Here is a 14,721-nt window from a genome sequence, read left to right as displayed (position 1 = left end):
ACATTTCAATTGTAAAATGTAATGCCTGCAGCACTTGATATTCCCAGGTGGTCTCCCATCCAAGTACTAACCAAGCCCAACATTGCTTAGCTTCTGAGATCAGACGAGATCAGGCTTATTCAAGGTGGTGTGGCCGCAGGCGATTGCATTTCTGCTTTCATGACTTTTATGTTTAGTGAGCTGGGGGTGATTCCTCCAAAATTTCCTTTTGTCCTCCACACATTTCAATTGTAAAATGTAATTACAAAAATGTAATGCCTGCAGCACTTGATATTCCCAGGTGGTCTCCCATCCAAGTACTAACCAAGCCCAACATTGCTTAGCTTCTGAGATCAGACGAGATCAGGCTTATTCAAGGTGGTGTGGCCGCAGGCGATTGCATTTCTGCTTTCATGACTTTTATGTTTAGTGAGCTGGGGGTGATTCCTCCAAAATTTCCTTTTGTCCTCCACACATTTCAATTGTAAAATGTAATTACAAAAATGTAATGCCTGCAGCACTTGATATTCCCAGGTGGTCTCCCATCCAAGTACTAACCAAGCCCAACATTGCTTAGCTTCTGAGATCAGACGAGATCAGGCTTATTCAAGGTGGTGTGGCCGCAGGCGATTGCATTTCTGCTTTCATGACTTTTATGTTTAGTGAGCTGGGGGTGATTCCTCCAAAATTTCCTTTTGTCCTCCACACATTTCAATTGTAAAATGTAATGCCTGCAGCACTTGATATTCCCAGGTGGTCTCCCATCCAAGTACTAACCAAGCCCAACATTGCTTAGCTTCTGAGATCAGACGAGATCAGGCTTATTCAAGGTGGTGTGGCCGCAGGCGATTGCATTTCTGCTTTCATGACTTTTATGTTTAGTGAGCTGGGGGTGATTCCTCCAAAATTTCCTTTTGTCCTCCACACATTTCAATTGTAAAATGTAATTACAAAAATGTAATGCCTGCAGCACTTGATATTCCCAGGTGGTCTCCCATCCAAGTACTAACCAAGCCCAACATTGCTTAGCTTCTGAGATCAGACGAGATCAGGCTTATTCAAGGTGGTGTGGCCGCAGGCGACTGCATTTCTGCTTTCATGACTTTTATGTTTAGTGAGCTGGGGGTGATTCCTCCAAAATTTCCTTTTGTCCTCCACACATTTCAATTGTAAAATGTAATGCCTGCAGCACTTGATATTCCCAGGTGGTCTCCCATCCAAGTACTAACCAAGCCCAACATTGCTTAGCTTCTGAGATCAGACGAGATCAGGCTTATTCAAGGTGGTGTGGCCGCAGGCGATTGCATTTCTGCTTTCATGACTTTTATGTTTAGTGAGCTGGGGGTGATTCCTCCAAAATTTCCTTTTGTCCTCCACACATTTCAATTGTAAAATGTAATTACAAAAATGTAATGCCTGCAGCACTTGATATTCCCAGGTGGTCTCCCATCCAAGTACTAACCAAGCCCAACATTGCTTAGCTTCTGAGATCAGACGAGATCAGGCTTATTCAAGGTGGTGTGGCCGCAGGCGACTGCATTTCTGCTTTCATGACTTTTATGTTTAGTGAGCTGGGGGTGATTCCTCCAAAATTTCCTTTTGTCCTCCACACATTTCAATTGTAAAATGTAATGCCTGCAGCACTTGATATTCCCAGGTGGTCTCCCATCCAAGTACTAACCAAGCCCAACATTGCTTAGCTTCTGAGATCAGACGAGATCAGGCTTATTCAAGGTGGTGTGGCCGCAGGCGATTGCATTTCTGCTTTCATGACTTTTATGTTTAGTGAGCTGGGGGTGATTCCTCCAAAATTTCCTTTTGTCCTCCACACATTTCAATTGTAAAATGTAATTACAAAAATGTAATGCCTGCAGCACTTGATATTCCCAGGTGGTCTCCCATCCAAGTACTAACCAAGCCCAACATTGCTTAGCTTCTGAGATCAGACGAGATCAGGCTTATTCAAGGTGGTGTGGCCGCAGGCGATTGCATTTCTGCTTTCATGACTTTTATGTTTAGTGAGCTGGGGGTGATTCCTCCAAAATTTCCTTTTGTCCTCCACACATTTCAATTGTAAAATGTAATTACAAAAATGTAATGCCTGCAGCACTTGATATTCCCAGGTGGTCTCCCATCCAAGTACTAACCAAGCCCAACATTGCTTAGCTTCTGAGATCAGACGAGATCAGGCTTATTCAAGGTGGTGTGGCCGCAGGCGATTGCATTTCTGCTTTCATGACTTTTATGTTTAGTGAGCTGGGGGTGATTCCTCCAAAATTTCCTTTTGTCCTCCACACATTTCAATTGTAAAATGTAATGCCTGCAGCACTTGATATTCCCAGGTGGTCTCCCATCCAAGTACTAACCAAGCCCAACATTGCTTAGCTTCTGAGATCAGACGAGATCAGGCTTATTCAAGGTGGTGTGGCCGCAGGCGATTGCATTTCTGCTTTCATGACTTTTATGTTTAGTGAGCTGGGGGTGATTCCTCCAAAATTTCCTTTTGTCCTCCACACATTTCAATTGTAAAATGTAATGCCTGCAGCACTTGATATTCCCAGGTGGTCTCCCATCCAAGTACTAACCAAGCCCAACATTGCTTAGCTTCTGAGATCAGACGAGATCAGGCTTATTCAAGGTGGTGTGGCCGCAGGCGATTGCATTTCTGCTTTCATGACTTTTATGTTTAGTGAGCTGGGGGTGATTCCTCCAAAATTTCCTTTTGTCCTCCACACATTTCAATTGTAAAATGTAATTACAAAAATGTAATGCCTGCAGCACTTGATATTCCCAGGTGGTCTCCCATCCAAGTACTAACCAAGCCCAACATTGCTTAGCTTCTGAGATCAGACGAGATCAGGCTTATTCAAGGTGGTGTGGCCGCAGGCGATTGCATTTCTGCTTTCATGACTTTTATGTTTAGTGAGCTGGGGGTGATTCCTCCAAAATTTCCTTTTGTCCTCCACACATTTCAATTGTAAAATGTAATGCCTGCAGCACTTGATATTCCCAGGTGGTCTCCCATCCAAGTACTAACCAAGCCCAACATTGCTTAGCTTCTGAGATCAGACGAGATCAGGCTTATTCAAGGTGGTGTGGCCGCAGGCGATTGCATTTCTGCTTTCATGACTTTTATGTTTAGTGAGCTGGGGGTGATTCCTCCAAAATTTCCTTTTGTCCTCCACACATTTCAATTGTAAAATGTAATGCCTGCAGCACTTGATATTCCCAGGTGGTCTCCCATCCAAGTACTAACCAAGCCCAACATTGCTTAGCTTCTGAGATCAGACGAGATCAGGCTTATTCAAGGTGGTGTGGCCGCAGGCGATTGCATTTCTGCTTTCATGACTTTTATGTTTAGTGAGCTGGGGGTGATTCCTCCAAAATTTCCTTTTGTCCTCCACACATTTCAATTGTAAAATGTAATGCCTGCAGCACTTGATATTCCCAGGTGGTCTCCCATCCAAGTACTAACCAAGCCCAACATTGCTTAGCTTCTGAGATCAGACGAGATCAGGCTTATTCAAGGTGGTGTGGCCGCAGGCGATTGCATTTCTGCTTTCATGACTTTTATGTTTAGTGAGCTGGGGGTGATTCCTCCAAAATTTCCTTTTGTCCTCCACACATTTCAATTGTAAAATGTAATGCCTGCAGCACTTGATATTCCCAGGTGGTCTCCCATCCAAGTACTAACCAAGCCCAACATTGCTTAGCTTCTGAGATCAGACGAGATCAGGCTTATTCAAGGTGGTGTGGCCGCAGGCGATTGCATTTCTGCTTTCATGACTTTTATGTTTAGTGAGCTGGGGGTGATTCCTCCAAAATTTCCTTTTGTCCTCCACACATTTCAATTGTAAAATGTAATTACAAAAATGTAATGCCTGCAGCACTTGATATTCCCAGGTGGTCTCCCATCCAAGTACTAACCAAGCCCAACATTGCTTAGCTTCTGAGATCAGACGAGATCAGGCTTATTCAAGGTGGTGTGGCCGCAGGCGATTGCATTTCTGCTTTCATGACTTTTATGTTTAGTGAGCTGGGGGTGATTCCTCCAAAATTTCCTTTTGTCCTCCACACATTTCAATTGTAAAATGTAATTACAAAAATGTAATGCCTGCAGCACTTGATATTCCCAGGTGGTCTCCCATCCAAGTACTAACCAAGCCCAACATTGCTTAGCTTCTGAGATCAGACGAGATCAGGCTTATTCAAGGTGGTGTGGCCGCAGGCGATTGCATTTCTGCTTTCATGACTTTTATGTTTAGTGAGCTGGGGGTGATTCCTCCAAAATTTCCTTTTGTCCTCCACACATTTCAATTGTAAAATGTAATTACAAAAATGTAATGCCTGCAGCACTTGATATTCCCAGGTGGTCTCCCATCCAAGTACTAACCAAGCCCAACATTGCTTAGCTTCTGAGATCAGACGAGATCAGGCTTATTCAAGGTGGTGTGGCCGCAGGCGATTGCATTTCTGCTTTCATGACTTTTATGTTTAGTGAGCTGGGGGTGATTCCTCCAAAATTTCCTTTTGTCCTCCACACATTTCAATTGTAAAATGTAATGCCTGCAGCACTTGATATTCCCAGGTGGTCTCCCATCCAAGTACTAACCAAGCCCAACATTGCTTAGCTTCTGAGATCAGACGAGATCAGGCTTATTCAAGGTGGTGTGGCCGCAGGCGATTGCATTTCTGCTTTCATGACTTTTATGTTTAGTGAGCTGGGGGTGATTCCTCCAAAATTTCCTTTTGTCCTCCACACATTTCAATTGTAAAATGTAATTACAAAAATGTAATGCCTGCAGCACTTGATATTCCCAGGTGGTCTCCCATCCAAGTACTAACCAAGCCCAACATTGCTTAGCTTCTGAGATCAGACGAGATCAGGCTTATTCAAGGTGGTGCGGCCGCAGGCGACTGCATTTCTGCTTTCATGACTTTTATGTTTAGTGAGCTGGGGGTGATTCCTCCAAAATTTCCTTTTGTCCTCCACACATTTCAATTGTAAAATGTAATGCCTGCAGCACTTGATATTCCCAGGTGGTCTCCCATCCAAGTACTAACCAAGCCCAACATTGCTTAGCTTCTGAGATCAGACGAGATCAGGCTTATTCAAGGTGGTGTGGCCGCAGGCGATTGCATTTCTGCTTTCATGACTTTTATGTTTAGTGAGCTGGGGGTGATTCCTCCAAAATTTCCTTTTGTCCTCCACACATTTCAATTGTAAAATGTAATGCCTGCAGCACTTGATATTCCCAGGTGGTCTCCCATCCAAGTACTAACCAAGCCCAACATTGCTTAGCTTCTGAGATCAGACGAGATCAGGCTTATTCAAGGTGGTGTGGCCGCAGGCGATTGCATTTCTGCTTTCATGACTTTTATGTTTAGTGAGCTGGGGGTGATTCCTCCAAAATTTCCTTTTGTCCTCCACACATTTCAATTGTAAAATGTAATGCCTGCAGCACTTGATATTCCCAGGTGGTCTCCCATCCAAGTACTAACCAAGCCCAACATTGCTTAGCTTCTGAGATCAGACGAGATCAGGCTTATTCAAGGTGGTGTGGCCGCAGGCGATTGCATTTCTGCTTTCATGACTTTTATGTTTAGTGAGCTGGGGGTGATTCCTCCAAAATTTCCTTTTGTCCTCCACACATTTCAATTGTAAAATGTAATGCCTGCAGCACTTGATATTCCCAGGTGGTCTCCCATCCAAGTACTAACCAAGCCCAACATTGCTTAGCTTCTGAGATCAGACGAGATCAGGCTTATTCAAGGTGGTGTGGCCGCAGGCGATTGCATTTCTGCTTTCATGACTTTTATGTTTAGTGAGCTGGGGGTGATTCCTCCAAAATTTCCTTTTGTCCTCCACACATTTCAATTGTAAAATGTAATGCCTGCAGCACTTGATATTCCCAGGTGGTCTCCCATCCAAGTACTAACCAAGCCCAACATTGCTTAGCTTCTGAGATCAGACGAGATCAGGCTTATTCAAGGTGGTGTGGCCGCAGGCGATTGCATTTCTGCTTTCATGACTTTTATGTTTAGTGAGCTGGGGGTGATTCCTCCAAAATTTCCTTTTGTCCTCCACACATTTCAATTGTAAAATGTAATGCCTGCAGCACTTGATATTCCCAGGTGGTCTCCCATCCAAGTACTAACCAAGCCCAACATTGCTTAGCTTCTGAGATCAGACGAGATCAGGCTTATTCAAGGTGGTGTGGCCGCAGGCGATTGCATTTCTGCTTTCATGACTTTTATGTTTAGTGAGCTGGGGGTGATTCCTCCAAAATTTCCTTTTGTCCTCCACACATTTCAATTGTAAAATGTAATGCCTGCAGCACTTGATATTCCCAGGTGGTCTCCCATCCAAGTACTAACCAAGCCCAACATTGCTTAGCTTCTGAGATCAGACGAGATCAGGCTTATTCAAGGTGGTGTGGCCGCAGGCGATTGCATTTCTGCTTTCATGACTTTTATGTTTAGTGAGCTGGGGGTGATTCCTCCAAAATTTCCTTTTGTCCTCCACACATTTCAATTGTAAAATGTAATGCCTGCAGCACTTGATATTCCCAGGTGGTCTCCCATCCAAGTACTAACCAAGCCCAACATTGCTTAGCTTCTGAGATCAGACGAGATCAGGCTTATTCAAGGTGGTGTGGCCGCAGGCGATTGCATTTCTGCTTTCATGACTTTTATGTTTAGTGAGCTGGGGGTGATTCCTCCAAAATTTCCTTTTGTCCTCCACACATTTCAATTGTAAAATGTAATGCCTGCAGCACTTGATATTCCCAGGTGGTCTCCCATCCAAGTACTAACCAAGCCCAACATTGCTTAGCTTCTGAGATCAGACGAGATCAGGCTTATTCAAGGTGGTGTGGCCGCAGGCGATTGCATTTCTGCTTTCATGACTTTTATGTTTAGTGAGCTGGGGGTGATTCCTCCAAAATTTCCTTTTGTCCTCCACACATTTCAATTGTAAAATGTAATGCCTGCAGCACTTGATATTCCCAGGTGGTCTCCCATCCAAGTACTAACCAAGCCCAACATTGCTTAGCTTCTGAGATCAGACGAGATCAGGCTTATTCAAGGTGGTGTGGCCGCAGGCGATTGCATTTCTGCTTTCATGACTTTTATGTTTAGTGAGCTGGGGGTGATTCCTCCAAAATTTCCTTTTGTCCTCCACACATTTCAATTGTAAAATGTAATGCCTGCAGCACTTGATATTCCCAGGTGGTCTCCCATCCAAGTACTAACCAAGCCCAACATTGCTTAGCTTCTGAGATCAGACGAGATCAGGCTTATTCAAGGTGGTGTGGCCGCAGGCGATTGCATTTCTGCTTTCATGACTTTTATGTTTAGTGAGCTGGGGGTGATTCCTCCAAAATTTCCTTTTGTCCTCCACACATTTCAATTGTAAAATGTAATGCCTGCAGCACTTGATATTCCCAGGTGGTCTCCCATCCAAGTACTAACCAAGCCCAACATTGCTTAGCTTCTGAGATCAGACGAGATCAGGCTTATTCAAGGTGGTGTGGCCGCAGGCGATTGCATTTCTGCTTTCATGACTTTTATGTTTAGTGAGCTGGGGGTGATTCCTCCAAAATTTCCTTTTGTCCTCCACACATTTCAATTGTAAAATGTAATGCCTGCAGCACTTGATATTCCCAGGTGGTCTCCCATCCAAGTACTAACCAAGCCCAACATTGCTTAGCTTCTGAGATCAGACGAGATCAGGCTTATTCAAGGTGGTGTGGCCGCAGGCGATTGCATTTCTGCTTTCATGACTTTTATGTTTAGTGAGCTGGGGGTGATTCCTCCAAAATTTCCTTTTGTCCTCCACACATTTCAATTGTAAAATGTAATGCCTGCAGCACTTGATATTCCCAGGTGGTCTCCCATCCAAGTACTAACCAAGCCCAACATTGCTTAGCTTCTGAGATCAGACGAGATCAGGCTTATTCAAGGTGGTGTGGCCGCAGGCGATTGCATTTCTGCTTTCATGACTTTTATGTTTAGTGAGCTGGGGGTGATTCCTCCAAAATTTCCTTTTGTCCTCCACACATTTCAATTGTAAAATGTAATGCCTGCAGCACTTGATATTCCCAGGTGGTCTCCCATCCAAGTACTAACCAAGCCCAACATTGCTTAGCTTCTGAGATCAGACGAGATCAGGCTTATTCAAGGTGGTGTGGCCGCAGGCGATTGCATTTCTGCTTTCATGACTTTTATGTTTAGTGAGCTGGGGGTGATTCCTCCAAAATTTCCTTTTGTCCTCCACACATTTCAATTGTAAAATGTAATGCCTGCAGCACTTGATATTCCCAGGTGGTCTCCCATCCAAGTACTAACCAAGCCCAACATTGCTTAGCTTCTGAGATCAGACGAGATCAGGCTTATTCAAGGTGGTGTGGCCGCAGGCGATTGCATTTCTGCTTTCATGACTTTTATGTTTAGTGAGCTGGGGGTGATTCCTCCAAAATTTCCTTTTGTCCTCCACACATTTCAATTGTAAAATGTAATGCCTGCAGCACTTGATATTCCCAGGTGGTCTCCCATCCAAGTACTAACCAAGCCCAACATTGCTTAGCTTCTGAGATCAGACGAGATCAGGCTTATTCAAGGTGGTGTGGCCGCAGGCGATTGCATTTCTGCTTTCATGACTTTTATGTTTAGTGAGCTGGGGGTGATTCCTCCAAAATTTCCTTTTGTCCTCCACACATTTCAATTGTAAAATGTAATGCCTGCAGCACTTGATATTCCCAGGTGGTCTCCCATCCAAGTACTAACCAAGCCCAACATTGCTTAGCTTCTGAGATCAGACGAGATCAGGCTTATTCAAGGTGGTGTGGCCGCAGGCGATTGCATTTCTGCTTTCATGACTTTTATGTTTAGTGAGCTGGGGGTGATTCCTCCAAAATTTCCTTTTGTCCTCCACACATTTCAATTGTAAAATGTAATGCCTGCAGCACTTGATATTCCCAGGTGGTCTCCCATCCAAGTACTAACCAAGCCCAACATTGCTTAGCTTCTGAGATCAGACGAGATCAGGCTTATTCAAGGTGGTGTGGCCGCAGGCGATTGCATTTCTGCTTTCATGACTTTTATGTTTAGTGAGCTGGGGGTGATTCCTCCAAAATTTCCTTTTGTCCTCCACACATTTCAATTGTAAAATGTAATTACAAAAATGTAATGCCTGCAGCACTTGATATTCCCAGGTGGTCTCCCATCCAAGTACTAACCAAGCCCAACATTGCTTAGCTTCTGAGATCAGACGAGATCAGGCTTATTCAAGGTGGTGTGGCCGCAGGCGATTGCATTTCTGCTTTCATGACTTTTATGTTTAGTGAGCTGGGGGTGATTCCTCCAAAATTTCCTTTTGTCCTCCACACATTTCAATTGTAAAATGTAATGCCTGCAGCACTTGATATTCCCAGGTGGTCTCCCATCCAAGTACTAACCAAGCCCAACATTGCTTAGCTTCTGAGATCAGACGAGATCAGGCTTATTCAAGGTGGTGTGGCCGCAGGCGATTGCATTTCTGCTTTCATGACTTTTATGTTTAGTGAGCTGGGGGTGATTCCTCCAAAATTTCCTTTTGTCCTCCACACATTTCAATTGTAAAATGTAATGCCTGCAGCACTTGATATTCCCAGGTGGTCTCCCATCCAAGTACTAACCAAGCCCAACATTGCTTAGCTTCTGAGATCAGACGAGATCAGGCTTATTCAAGGTGGTGTGGCCGCAGGCGATTGCATTTCTGCTTTCATGACTTTTATGTTTAGTGAGCTGGGGGTGATTCCTCCAAAATTTCCTTTTGTCCTCCACACATTTCAATTGTAAAATGTAATGCCAAAAATGTAATGCCTGCAGCACTTGATATTCCCAGGTGGTCTCCCATCCAAGTACTAACCAAGCCCAACATTGCTTAGCTTCTGAGATCAGACGAGATCAGGCTTATTCAAGGTGGTGTGGCCGCAGGCGATTGCATTTCTGCTTTCATGACTTTTATGTTTAGTGAGCTGGGGGTGATTCCTCCAAAATTTCCTTTTGTCCTCCACACATTTCAATTGTAAAATGTAATGCCAAAAATGTAATGCCTGCAGCACTTGATATTCCCAGGTGGTCTCCCATCCAAGTACTAACCAAGCCCAACATTGCTTAGCTTCTGAGATCAGACGAGATCAGGCTTATTCAAGGTGGTGTGGCCGCAGGCGATTGCATTTCTGCTTTCATGACTTTTATGTTTAGTGAGCTGGGGGTGATTCCTCCAAAATTTCCTTTTGTCCTCCACACATTTCAATTGTAAAATGTAATGCCAAAAATGTAATGCCTGCAGCACTTGATATTCCCAGGTGGTCTCCCATCCAAGTACTAACCAAGCCCAACATTGCTTAGCTTCTGAGATCAGACGAGATCAGGCTTATTCAAGGTGGTGTGGCCGCAGGCGATTGCATTTCTGCTTTCATGACTTTTATGTTTAGTGAGCTGGGGGTGATTCCTCCAAAATTTCCTTTTGTCCTCCACACATTTCAATTGTAAAATGTAATTACAAAAATGTAATGCCTGCAGCACTTGATATTCCCAGGTGGTCTCCCATCCAAGTACTAACCAAGCCCAACATTGCTTAGCTTCTGAGATCAGACGAGATCAGGCTTATTCAAGGTGGTGTGGCCGCAGGCGATTGCATTTCTGCTTTCATGACTTTTATGTTTAGTGAGCTGGGGGTGATTCCTCCAAAATTTCCTTTTGTCCTCCACACATTTCAATTGTAAAATGTAATTACAAAAATGTAATGCCTGCAGCACTTGATATTCCCAGGTGGTCTCCCATCCAAGTACTAACCAAGCCCAACATTGCTTAGCTTCTGAGATCAGACGAGATCAGGCTTATTCAAGGTGGTGTGGCCGCAGGCGATTGCATTTCTGCTTTCATGACTTTTATGTTTAGTGAGCTGGGGGTGATTCCTCCAAAATTTCCTTTTGTCCTCCACACATTTCAATTGTAAAATGTAATTACAAAAATGTAATGCCTGCAGCACTTGATATTCCCAGGTGGTCTCCCATCCAAGTACTAACCAAGCCCAACATTGCTTAGCTTCTGAGATCAGACGAGATCAGGCTTATTCAAGGTGGTGTGGCCGCAGGCGATTGCATTTCTGCTTTCATGACTTTTATGTTTAGTGAGCTGGGGGTGATTCCTCCAAAATTTCCTTTTGTCCTCCACACATTTCAATTGTAAAATGTAATTACAAAAATGTAATGCCTGCAGCACTTGATATTCCCAGGTGGTCTCCCATCCAAGTACTAACCAAGCCCAACATTGCTTAGCTTCTGAGATCAGACGAGATCAGGCTTATTCAAGGTGGTGTGGCCGCAGGCGATTGCATTTCTGCTTTCATGACTTTTATGTTTAGTGAGCTGGGGGTGATTCCTCCAAAATTTCCTTTTGTCCTCCACACATTTCAATTGTAAAATGTAATTACAAAAATGTAATGCCTGCAGCACTTGATATTCCCAGGTGGTCTCCCATCCAAGTACTAACCAAGCCCAACATTGCTTAGCTTCTGAGATCAGACGAGATCAGGCTTATTCAAGGTGGTGTGGCCGCAGGCGATTGCATTTCTGCTTTCATGACTTTTATGTTTAGTGAGCTGGGGGTGATTCCTCCAAAATTTCCTTTTGTCCTCCACACATTTCAATTGTAAAATGTAATTACAAAAATGTAATGCCTGCAGCACTTGATATTCCCAGGTGGTCTCCCATCCAAGTACTAACCAAGCCCAACATTGCTTAGCTTCTGAGATCAGACGAGATCAGGCTTATTCAAGGTGGTGTGGCCGCAGGCGATTGCATTTCTGCTTTCATGACTTTTATGTTTAGTGAGCTGGGGGTGATTCCTCCAAAATTTCCTTTTGTCCTCCACACATTTCAATTGTAAAATGTAATGCCTGCAGCACTTGATATTCCCAGGTGGTCTCCCATCCAAGTACTAACCAAGCCCAACATTGCTTAGCTTCTGAGATCAGACGAGATCAGGCTTATTCAAGGTGGTGTGGCCGCAGGCGATTGCATTTCTGCTTTCATGACTTTTATGTTTAGTGAGCTGGGGGTGATTCCTCCAAAATTTCCTTTTGTCCTCCACACATTTCAATTGTAAAATGTAATGCCTGCAGCACTTGATATTCCCAGGTGGTCTCCCATCCAAGTACTAACCAAGCCCAACATTGCTTAGCTTCTGAGATCAGACGAGATCAGGCTTATTCAAGGTGGTGTGGCCGCAGGCGATTGCATTTCTGCTTTCATGACTTTTATGTTTAGTGAGCTGGGGGTGATTCCTCCAAAATTTCCTTTTGTCCTCCACACATTTCAATTGTAAAATGTAATGCCTGCAGCACTTGATATTCCCAGGTGGTCTCCCATCCAAGTACTAACCAAGCCCAACATTGCTTAGCTTCTGAGATCAGACGAGATCAGGCTTATTCAAGGTGGTGTGGCCGCAGGCGATTGCATTTCTGCTTTCATGACTTTTATGTTTAGTGAGCTGGGGGTGATTCCTCCAAAATTTCCTTTTGTCCTCCACACATTTCAATTGTAAAATGTAATGCCTGCAGCACTTGATATTCCCAGGTGGTCTCCCATCCAAGTACTAACCAAGCCCAACATTGCTTAGCTTCTGAGATCAGACGAGATCAGGCTTATTCAAGGTGGTGTGGCCGCAGGCGATTGCATTTCTGCTTTCATGACTTTTATGTTTAGTGAGCTGGGGGTGATTCCTCCAAAATTTCCTTTTGTCCTCCACACATTTCAATTGTAAAAATGTAATGCCTGCAGCACTTGATATTCCCAGGTGGTCTCCCATCCAAGTACTAACCAAGCCCAACATTGCTTAGCTTCTGAGATCAGACGAGATCAGGCTTATTCAAGGTGGTGTGGCCGCAGGCGATTGCATTTCTGCTTTCATGACTTTTATGTTTAGTGAGCTGGGGGTGATTCCTCCAAAATTTCCTTTTGTCCTCCACACATTTCAATTGTAAAATGTAATGCCTGCAGCACTTGATATTCCCAGGTGGTCTCCCATCCAAGTACTAACCAAGCCCAACATTGCTTAGCTTCTGAGATCAGACGAGATCAGGCTTATTCAAGGTGGTGTGGCCGCAGGCGATTGCATTTCTGCTTTCATGACTTTTATGTTTAGTGAGCTGGGGGTGATTCCTCCAAAATTTCCTTTTGTCCTCCACACATTTCAATTGTAAAATGTAATGCCTGCAGCACTTGATATTCCCAGGTGGTCTCCCATCCAAGTACTAACCAAGCCCAACATTGCTTAGCTTCTGAGATCAGACGAGATCAGGCTTATTCAAGGTGGTGTGGCCGCAGGCGATTGCATTTCTGCTTTCATGACTTTTATGTTTAGTGAGCTGGGGGTGATTCCTCCAAAATTTCCTTTTGTCCTCCACACATTTCAATTGTAAAATGTAATGCCAAAAATGTAATGCCTGCAGCACTTGATATTCCCAGGTGGTCTCCCATCCAAGTACTAACCAAGCCCAACATTGCTTAGCTTCTGAGATCAGACGAGATCAGGCTTATTCAAGGTGGTGTGGCCGCAGGCGATTGCATTTCTGCTTTCATGACTTTTATGTTTAGTGAGCTGGGGGTGATTCCTCCAAAATTTCCTTTTGTCCTCCACACATTTCAATTGTAAAATGTAATGCCTGCAGCACTTGATATTCCCAGGTGGTCTCCCATCCAAGTACTAACCAAGCCCAACATTGCTTAGCTTCTGAGATCAGACGAGATCAGGCTTATTCAAGGTGGTGTGGCCGCAGGCGATTGCATTTCTGCTTTCATGACTTTTATGTTTAGTGAGCTGGGGGTGATTCCTCCAAAATTTCCTTTTGTCCTCCACACATTTCAATTGTAAAATGTAATGCCTGCAGCACTTGATATTCCCAGGTGGTCTCCCATCCAAGTACTAACCAAGCCCAACATTGCTTAGCTTCTGAGATCAGACGAGATCAGGCTTATTCAAGGTGGTGTGGCCGCAGGCGATTGCATTTCTGCTTTCATGACTTTTATGTTTAGTGAGCTGGGGGTGATTCCTCCAAAATTTCCTTTTGTCCTCCACACATTTCAATTGTAAAATGTAATGCCTGCAGCACTTGATATTCCCAGGTGGTCTCCCATCCAAGTACTAACCAAGCCCAACATTGCTTAGCTTCTGAGATCAGACGAGATCAGGCTTATTCAAGGTGGTGTGGCCGCAGGCGATTGCATTTCTGCTTTCATGACTTTTATGTTTAGTGAGCTGGGGGTGATTCCTCCAAAATTTCCTTTTGTCCTCCACACATTTCAATTGTAAAATGTAATTACAAAAATGTAATGCCTGCAGCACTTGATATTCCCAGGTGGTCTCCCCATCCAAGTACTAACCAAGCCCAACATTGCTTAGCTTCTGAGATCAGACGAGATCAGGCTTATTCAAGGTGGTGTGGCCGCAGGCGATTGCATTTCTGCTTTCATGACTTTTATGTTTAGTGAGCTGGGGGTGATTCCTCCAAAATTTCCTTTTGTCCTCCACACATTTCAATTGTAAAATGTAATGCCTGCAGCACTTGATATTCCCAGGTGGTCTCCCATCCAAGTACTAACCAAGCCCAACATTGCTTAGCTTCTGAGATCAGACGAGATCAGGCTTATTCAAGGTGGTGTGGCCGCAGGCGATTGCATTTCTGCTTTCATG

At 44.2% G+C, this 14,721-nt stretch overlaps 66 non-coding genes across 66 annotated transcripts; all 66 read right to left on the bottom strand.

The window, feature by feature from the left end:
• Positions 1-22: 22 nt before the first annotated feature.
• LOC131727860 (5S ribosomal RNA) lies at positions 23-141 on the bottom strand. Its single transcript, XR_009322338.1, has one exon. It is a non-coding gene; the product is annotated as a 5S ribosomal RNA (ribosomal RNA).
• A 114-nt stretch (positions 142-255) lies between these two features.
• LOC131727859 (5S ribosomal RNA) lies at positions 256-374 on the bottom strand. The gene has a single exon (XR_009322337.1). It is a non-coding gene; the product is annotated as a 5S ribosomal RNA (ribosomal RNA).
• A 114-nt stretch (positions 375-488) lies between these two features.
• LOC131727858 (5S ribosomal RNA) lies at positions 489-607 on the bottom strand. The gene has a single exon (XR_009322336.1). It is a non-coding gene; the product is annotated as a 5S ribosomal RNA (ribosomal RNA).
• Positions 608-707: 100 nt separating this feature from the next.
• LOC131727857 (5S ribosomal RNA) lies at positions 708-826 on the bottom strand. Its single transcript, XR_009322335.1, has one exon. It is a non-coding gene; the product is annotated as a 5S ribosomal RNA (ribosomal RNA).
• Positions 827-940: 114 nt separating this feature from the next.
• Positions 941-1,059, bottom strand: LOC131727856 (5S ribosomal RNA). Its single transcript, XR_009322334.1, has one exon. It is a non-coding gene; the product is annotated as a 5S ribosomal RNA (ribosomal RNA).
• A 100-nt stretch (positions 1,060-1,159) lies between these two features.
• Positions 1,160-1,278, bottom strand: LOC131727855 (5S ribosomal RNA). Its single transcript, XR_009322333.1, has one exon. It is a non-coding gene; the product is annotated as a 5S ribosomal RNA (ribosomal RNA).
• A 114-nt stretch (positions 1,279-1,392) lies between these two features.
• Positions 1,393-1,511, bottom strand: LOC131727854 (5S ribosomal RNA). The gene has a single exon (XR_009322332.1). It is a non-coding gene; the product is annotated as a 5S ribosomal RNA (ribosomal RNA).
• Positions 1,512-1,611: 100 nt separating this feature from the next.
• Positions 1,612-1,730, bottom strand: LOC131727853 (5S ribosomal RNA). Its single transcript, XR_009322331.1, has one exon. It is a non-coding gene; the product is annotated as a 5S ribosomal RNA (ribosomal RNA).
• Positions 1,731-1,844: 114 nt separating this feature from the next.
• LOC131727852 (5S ribosomal RNA) lies at positions 1,845-1,963 on the bottom strand. Its single transcript, XR_009322330.1, has one exon. It is a non-coding gene; the product is annotated as a 5S ribosomal RNA (ribosomal RNA).
• Positions 1,964-2,077: 114 nt separating this feature from the next.
• Positions 2,078-2,196, bottom strand: LOC131727850 (5S ribosomal RNA). The gene has a single exon (XR_009322328.1). It is a non-coding gene; the product is annotated as a 5S ribosomal RNA (ribosomal RNA).
• A 100-nt stretch (positions 2,197-2,296) lies between these two features.
• On the bottom strand, positions 2,297-2,415 carry LOC131727849 (5S ribosomal RNA). The gene has a single exon (XR_009322327.1). It is a non-coding gene; the product is annotated as a 5S ribosomal RNA (ribosomal RNA).
• A 100-nt stretch (positions 2,416-2,515) lies between these two features.
• On the bottom strand, positions 2,516-2,634 carry LOC131727848 (5S ribosomal RNA). Its single transcript, XR_009322326.1, has one exon. It is a non-coding gene; the product is annotated as a 5S ribosomal RNA (ribosomal RNA).
• A 114-nt stretch (positions 2,635-2,748) lies between these two features.
• Positions 2,749-2,867, bottom strand: LOC131727847 (5S ribosomal RNA). Its single transcript, XR_009322325.1, has one exon. It is a non-coding gene; the product is annotated as a 5S ribosomal RNA (ribosomal RNA).
• A 100-nt stretch (positions 2,868-2,967) lies between these two features.
• Positions 2,968-3,086, bottom strand: LOC131727846 (5S ribosomal RNA). The gene has a single exon (XR_009322324.1). It is a non-coding gene; the product is annotated as a 5S ribosomal RNA (ribosomal RNA).
• Positions 3,087-3,186: 100 nt separating this feature from the next.
• On the bottom strand, positions 3,187-3,305 carry LOC131727949 (5S ribosomal RNA). Its single transcript, XR_009322427.1, has one exon. It is a non-coding gene; the product is annotated as a 5S ribosomal RNA (ribosomal RNA).
• A 100-nt stretch (positions 3,306-3,405) lies between these two features.
• On the bottom strand, positions 3,406-3,524 carry LOC131727948 (5S ribosomal RNA). Its single transcript, XR_009322426.1, has one exon. It is a non-coding gene; the product is annotated as a 5S ribosomal RNA (ribosomal RNA).
• Positions 3,525-3,624: 100 nt separating this feature from the next.
• Positions 3,625-3,743, bottom strand: LOC131727947 (5S ribosomal RNA). Its single transcript, XR_009322425.1, has one exon. It is a non-coding gene; the product is annotated as a 5S ribosomal RNA (ribosomal RNA).
• A 114-nt stretch (positions 3,744-3,857) lies between these two features.
• Positions 3,858-3,976, bottom strand: LOC131727946 (5S ribosomal RNA). The gene has a single exon (XR_009322424.1). It is a non-coding gene; the product is annotated as a 5S ribosomal RNA (ribosomal RNA).
• A 114-nt stretch (positions 3,977-4,090) lies between these two features.
• LOC131727945 (5S ribosomal RNA) lies at positions 4,091-4,209 on the bottom strand. Its single transcript, XR_009322423.1, has one exon. It is a non-coding gene; the product is annotated as a 5S ribosomal RNA (ribosomal RNA).
• A 114-nt stretch (positions 4,210-4,323) lies between these two features.
• On the bottom strand, positions 4,324-4,442 carry LOC131727943 (5S ribosomal RNA). Its single transcript, XR_009322421.1, has one exon. It is a non-coding gene; the product is annotated as a 5S ribosomal RNA (ribosomal RNA).
• A 100-nt stretch (positions 4,443-4,542) lies between these two features.
• On the bottom strand, positions 4,543-4,661 carry LOC131727942 (5S ribosomal RNA). Its single transcript, XR_009322420.1, has one exon. It is a non-coding gene; the product is annotated as a 5S ribosomal RNA (ribosomal RNA).
• A 114-nt stretch (positions 4,662-4,775) lies between these two features.
• On the bottom strand, positions 4,776-4,894 carry LOC131727901 (5S ribosomal RNA). The gene has a single exon (XR_009322379.1). It is a non-coding gene; the product is annotated as a 5S ribosomal RNA (ribosomal RNA).
• A 100-nt stretch (positions 4,895-4,994) lies between these two features.
• Positions 4,995-5,113, bottom strand: LOC131727941 (5S ribosomal RNA). The gene has a single exon (XR_009322419.1). It is a non-coding gene; the product is annotated as a 5S ribosomal RNA (ribosomal RNA).
• A 100-nt stretch (positions 5,114-5,213) lies between these two features.
• On the bottom strand, positions 5,214-5,332 carry LOC131727940 (5S ribosomal RNA). The gene has a single exon (XR_009322418.1). It is a non-coding gene; the product is annotated as a 5S ribosomal RNA (ribosomal RNA).
• A 100-nt stretch (positions 5,333-5,432) lies between these two features.
• Positions 5,433-5,551, bottom strand: LOC131727939 (5S ribosomal RNA). The gene has a single exon (XR_009322417.1). It is a non-coding gene; the product is annotated as a 5S ribosomal RNA (ribosomal RNA).
• A 100-nt stretch (positions 5,552-5,651) lies between these two features.
• Positions 5,652-5,770, bottom strand: LOC131727938 (5S ribosomal RNA). The gene has a single exon (XR_009322416.1). It is a non-coding gene; the product is annotated as a 5S ribosomal RNA (ribosomal RNA).
• A 100-nt stretch (positions 5,771-5,870) lies between these two features.
• Positions 5,871-5,989, bottom strand: LOC131727937 (5S ribosomal RNA). The gene has a single exon (XR_009322415.1). It is a non-coding gene; the product is annotated as a 5S ribosomal RNA (ribosomal RNA).
• A 100-nt stretch (positions 5,990-6,089) lies between these two features.
• Positions 6,090-6,208, bottom strand: LOC131727936 (5S ribosomal RNA). The gene has a single exon (XR_009322414.1). It is a non-coding gene; the product is annotated as a 5S ribosomal RNA (ribosomal RNA).
• Positions 6,209-6,308: 100 nt separating this feature from the next.
• LOC131727935 (5S ribosomal RNA) lies at positions 6,309-6,427 on the bottom strand. The gene has a single exon (XR_009322413.1). It is a non-coding gene; the product is annotated as a 5S ribosomal RNA (ribosomal RNA).
• Positions 6,428-6,527: 100 nt separating this feature from the next.
• On the bottom strand, positions 6,528-6,646 carry LOC131727934 (5S ribosomal RNA). The gene has a single exon (XR_009322412.1). It is a non-coding gene; the product is annotated as a 5S ribosomal RNA (ribosomal RNA).
• A 100-nt stretch (positions 6,647-6,746) lies between these two features.
• LOC131727932 (5S ribosomal RNA) lies at positions 6,747-6,865 on the bottom strand. The gene has a single exon (XR_009322410.1). It is a non-coding gene; the product is annotated as a 5S ribosomal RNA (ribosomal RNA).
• A 100-nt stretch (positions 6,866-6,965) lies between these two features.
• Positions 6,966-7,084, bottom strand: LOC131727931 (5S ribosomal RNA). Its single transcript, XR_009322409.1, has one exon. It is a non-coding gene; the product is annotated as a 5S ribosomal RNA (ribosomal RNA).
• A 100-nt stretch (positions 7,085-7,184) lies between these two features.
• Positions 7,185-7,303, bottom strand: LOC131727930 (5S ribosomal RNA). Its single transcript, XR_009322408.1, has one exon. It is a non-coding gene; the product is annotated as a 5S ribosomal RNA (ribosomal RNA).
• Positions 7,304-7,403: 100 nt separating this feature from the next.
• LOC131727929 (5S ribosomal RNA) lies at positions 7,404-7,522 on the bottom strand. The gene has a single exon (XR_009322407.1). It is a non-coding gene; the product is annotated as a 5S ribosomal RNA (ribosomal RNA).
• Positions 7,523-7,622: 100 nt separating this feature from the next.
• LOC131727928 (5S ribosomal RNA) lies at positions 7,623-7,741 on the bottom strand. Its single transcript, XR_009322406.1, has one exon. It is a non-coding gene; the product is annotated as a 5S ribosomal RNA (ribosomal RNA).
• Positions 7,742-7,841: 100 nt separating this feature from the next.
• On the bottom strand, positions 7,842-7,960 carry LOC131727927 (5S ribosomal RNA). Its single transcript, XR_009322405.1, has one exon. It is a non-coding gene; the product is annotated as a 5S ribosomal RNA (ribosomal RNA).
• A 100-nt stretch (positions 7,961-8,060) lies between these two features.
• On the bottom strand, positions 8,061-8,179 carry LOC131727926 (5S ribosomal RNA). The gene has a single exon (XR_009322404.1). It is a non-coding gene; the product is annotated as a 5S ribosomal RNA (ribosomal RNA).
• A 100-nt stretch (positions 8,180-8,279) lies between these two features.
• Positions 8,280-8,398, bottom strand: LOC131727925 (5S ribosomal RNA). Its single transcript, XR_009322403.1, has one exon. It is a non-coding gene; the product is annotated as a 5S ribosomal RNA (ribosomal RNA).
• A 100-nt stretch (positions 8,399-8,498) lies between these two features.
• On the bottom strand, positions 8,499-8,617 carry LOC131727924 (5S ribosomal RNA). Its single transcript, XR_009322402.1, has one exon. It is a non-coding gene; the product is annotated as a 5S ribosomal RNA (ribosomal RNA).
• A 100-nt stretch (positions 8,618-8,717) lies between these two features.
• Positions 8,718-8,836, bottom strand: LOC131727923 (5S ribosomal RNA). The gene has a single exon (XR_009322401.1). It is a non-coding gene; the product is annotated as a 5S ribosomal RNA (ribosomal RNA).
• A 100-nt stretch (positions 8,837-8,936) lies between these two features.
• Positions 8,937-9,055, bottom strand: LOC131727921 (5S ribosomal RNA). Its single transcript, XR_009322399.1, has one exon. It is a non-coding gene; the product is annotated as a 5S ribosomal RNA (ribosomal RNA).
• A 114-nt stretch (positions 9,056-9,169) lies between these two features.
• LOC131727920 (5S ribosomal RNA) lies at positions 9,170-9,288 on the bottom strand. Its single transcript, XR_009322398.1, has one exon. It is a non-coding gene; the product is annotated as a 5S ribosomal RNA (ribosomal RNA).
• A 100-nt stretch (positions 9,289-9,388) lies between these two features.
• On the bottom strand, positions 9,389-9,507 carry LOC131727919 (5S ribosomal RNA). Its single transcript, XR_009322397.1, has one exon. It is a non-coding gene; the product is annotated as a 5S ribosomal RNA (ribosomal RNA).
• A 100-nt stretch (positions 9,508-9,607) lies between these two features.
• LOC131727918 (5S ribosomal RNA) lies at positions 9,608-9,726 on the bottom strand. The gene has a single exon (XR_009322396.1). It is a non-coding gene; the product is annotated as a 5S ribosomal RNA (ribosomal RNA).
• A 114-nt stretch (positions 9,727-9,840) lies between these two features.
• LOC131727917 (5S ribosomal RNA) lies at positions 9,841-9,959 on the bottom strand. The gene has a single exon (XR_009322395.1). It is a non-coding gene; the product is annotated as a 5S ribosomal RNA (ribosomal RNA).
• A 114-nt stretch (positions 9,960-10,073) lies between these two features.
• On the bottom strand, positions 10,074-10,192 carry LOC131727916 (5S ribosomal RNA). The gene has a single exon (XR_009322394.1). It is a non-coding gene; the product is annotated as a 5S ribosomal RNA (ribosomal RNA).
• Positions 10,193-10,306: 114 nt separating this feature from the next.
• Positions 10,307-10,425, bottom strand: LOC131727915 (5S ribosomal RNA). Its single transcript, XR_009322393.1, has one exon. It is a non-coding gene; the product is annotated as a 5S ribosomal RNA (ribosomal RNA).
• A 114-nt stretch (positions 10,426-10,539) lies between these two features.
• On the bottom strand, positions 10,540-10,658 carry LOC131727914 (5S ribosomal RNA). Its single transcript, XR_009322392.1, has one exon. It is a non-coding gene; the product is annotated as a 5S ribosomal RNA (ribosomal RNA).
• Positions 10,659-10,772: 114 nt separating this feature from the next.
• Positions 10,773-10,891, bottom strand: LOC131727913 (5S ribosomal RNA). Its single transcript, XR_009322391.1, has one exon. It is a non-coding gene; the product is annotated as a 5S ribosomal RNA (ribosomal RNA).
• Positions 10,892-11,005: 114 nt separating this feature from the next.
• Positions 11,006-11,124, bottom strand: LOC131727912 (5S ribosomal RNA). Its single transcript, XR_009322390.1, has one exon. It is a non-coding gene; the product is annotated as a 5S ribosomal RNA (ribosomal RNA).
• Positions 11,125-11,238: 114 nt separating this feature from the next.
• LOC131727910 (5S ribosomal RNA) lies at positions 11,239-11,357 on the bottom strand. The gene has a single exon (XR_009322388.1). It is a non-coding gene; the product is annotated as a 5S ribosomal RNA (ribosomal RNA).
• Positions 11,358-11,471: 114 nt separating this feature from the next.
• LOC131727909 (5S ribosomal RNA) lies at positions 11,472-11,590 on the bottom strand. Its single transcript, XR_009322387.1, has one exon. It is a non-coding gene; the product is annotated as a 5S ribosomal RNA (ribosomal RNA).
• A 114-nt stretch (positions 11,591-11,704) lies between these two features.
• LOC131727908 (5S ribosomal RNA) lies at positions 11,705-11,823 on the bottom strand. Its single transcript, XR_009322386.1, has one exon. It is a non-coding gene; the product is annotated as a 5S ribosomal RNA (ribosomal RNA).
• A 100-nt stretch (positions 11,824-11,923) lies between these two features.
• LOC131727907 (5S ribosomal RNA) lies at positions 11,924-12,042 on the bottom strand. The gene has a single exon (XR_009322385.1). It is a non-coding gene; the product is annotated as a 5S ribosomal RNA (ribosomal RNA).
• Positions 12,043-12,142: 100 nt separating this feature from the next.
• On the bottom strand, positions 12,143-12,261 carry LOC131727906 (5S ribosomal RNA). Its single transcript, XR_009322384.1, has one exon. It is a non-coding gene; the product is annotated as a 5S ribosomal RNA (ribosomal RNA).
• Positions 12,262-12,361: 100 nt separating this feature from the next.
• On the bottom strand, positions 12,362-12,480 carry LOC131727895 (5S ribosomal RNA). The gene has a single exon (XR_009322373.1). It is a non-coding gene; the product is annotated as a 5S ribosomal RNA (ribosomal RNA).
• Positions 12,481-12,580: 100 nt separating this feature from the next.
• Positions 12,581-12,699, bottom strand: LOC131727884 (5S ribosomal RNA). The gene has a single exon (XR_009322362.1). It is a non-coding gene; the product is annotated as a 5S ribosomal RNA (ribosomal RNA).
• Positions 12,700-12,800: 101 nt separating this feature from the next.
• Positions 12,801-12,919, bottom strand: LOC131727873 (5S ribosomal RNA). The gene has a single exon (XR_009322351.1). It is a non-coding gene; the product is annotated as a 5S ribosomal RNA (ribosomal RNA).
• A 100-nt stretch (positions 12,920-13,019) lies between these two features.
• Positions 13,020-13,138, bottom strand: LOC131727862 (5S ribosomal RNA). Its single transcript, XR_009322340.1, has one exon. It is a non-coding gene; the product is annotated as a 5S ribosomal RNA (ribosomal RNA).
• A 100-nt stretch (positions 13,139-13,238) lies between these two features.
• On the bottom strand, positions 13,239-13,357 carry LOC131727851 (5S ribosomal RNA). Its single transcript, XR_009322329.1, has one exon. It is a non-coding gene; the product is annotated as a 5S ribosomal RNA (ribosomal RNA).
• Positions 13,358-13,471: 114 nt separating this feature from the next.
• Positions 13,472-13,590, bottom strand: LOC131727944 (5S ribosomal RNA). Its single transcript, XR_009322422.1, has one exon. It is a non-coding gene; the product is annotated as a 5S ribosomal RNA (ribosomal RNA).
• Positions 13,591-13,690: 100 nt separating this feature from the next.
• LOC131727933 (5S ribosomal RNA) lies at positions 13,691-13,809 on the bottom strand. The gene has a single exon (XR_009322411.1). It is a non-coding gene; the product is annotated as a 5S ribosomal RNA (ribosomal RNA).
• Positions 13,810-13,909: 100 nt separating this feature from the next.
• LOC131727922 (5S ribosomal RNA) lies at positions 13,910-14,028 on the bottom strand. Its single transcript, XR_009322400.1, has one exon. It is a non-coding gene; the product is annotated as a 5S ribosomal RNA (ribosomal RNA).
• A 100-nt stretch (positions 14,029-14,128) lies between these two features.
• Positions 14,129-14,247, bottom strand: LOC131727911 (5S ribosomal RNA). The gene has a single exon (XR_009322389.1). It is a non-coding gene; the product is annotated as a 5S ribosomal RNA (ribosomal RNA).
• Positions 14,248-14,361: 114 nt separating this feature from the next.
• Positions 14,362-14,481, bottom strand: LOC131727904 (5S ribosomal RNA). The gene has a single exon (XR_009322382.1). It is a non-coding gene; the product is annotated as a 5S ribosomal RNA (ribosomal RNA).
• A 100-nt stretch (positions 14,482-14,581) lies between these two features.
• LOC131727845 (5S ribosomal RNA) lies at positions 14,582-14,700 on the bottom strand. Its single transcript, XR_009322323.1, has one exon. It is a non-coding gene; the product is annotated as a 5S ribosomal RNA (ribosomal RNA).
• Between the last annotated feature and the right edge of the window lie 21 nt (positions 14,701-14,721).

The sequence above is a fragment of the Acipenser ruthenus genome, unplaced genomic scaffold, assembly GCF_902713425.1.
Source record: "Acipenser ruthenus unplaced genomic scaffold, fAciRut3.2 maternal haplotype, whole genome shotgun sequence".
NCBI classification, from domain to species: Eukaryota; Metazoa; Chordata; class Actinopteri; order Acipenseriformes; family Acipenseridae; genus Acipenser; species Acipenser ruthenus.
Note: the sequence above shows the minus strand (reverse complement) of the source record. Positions and strands in the feature narration are given on the sequence as shown.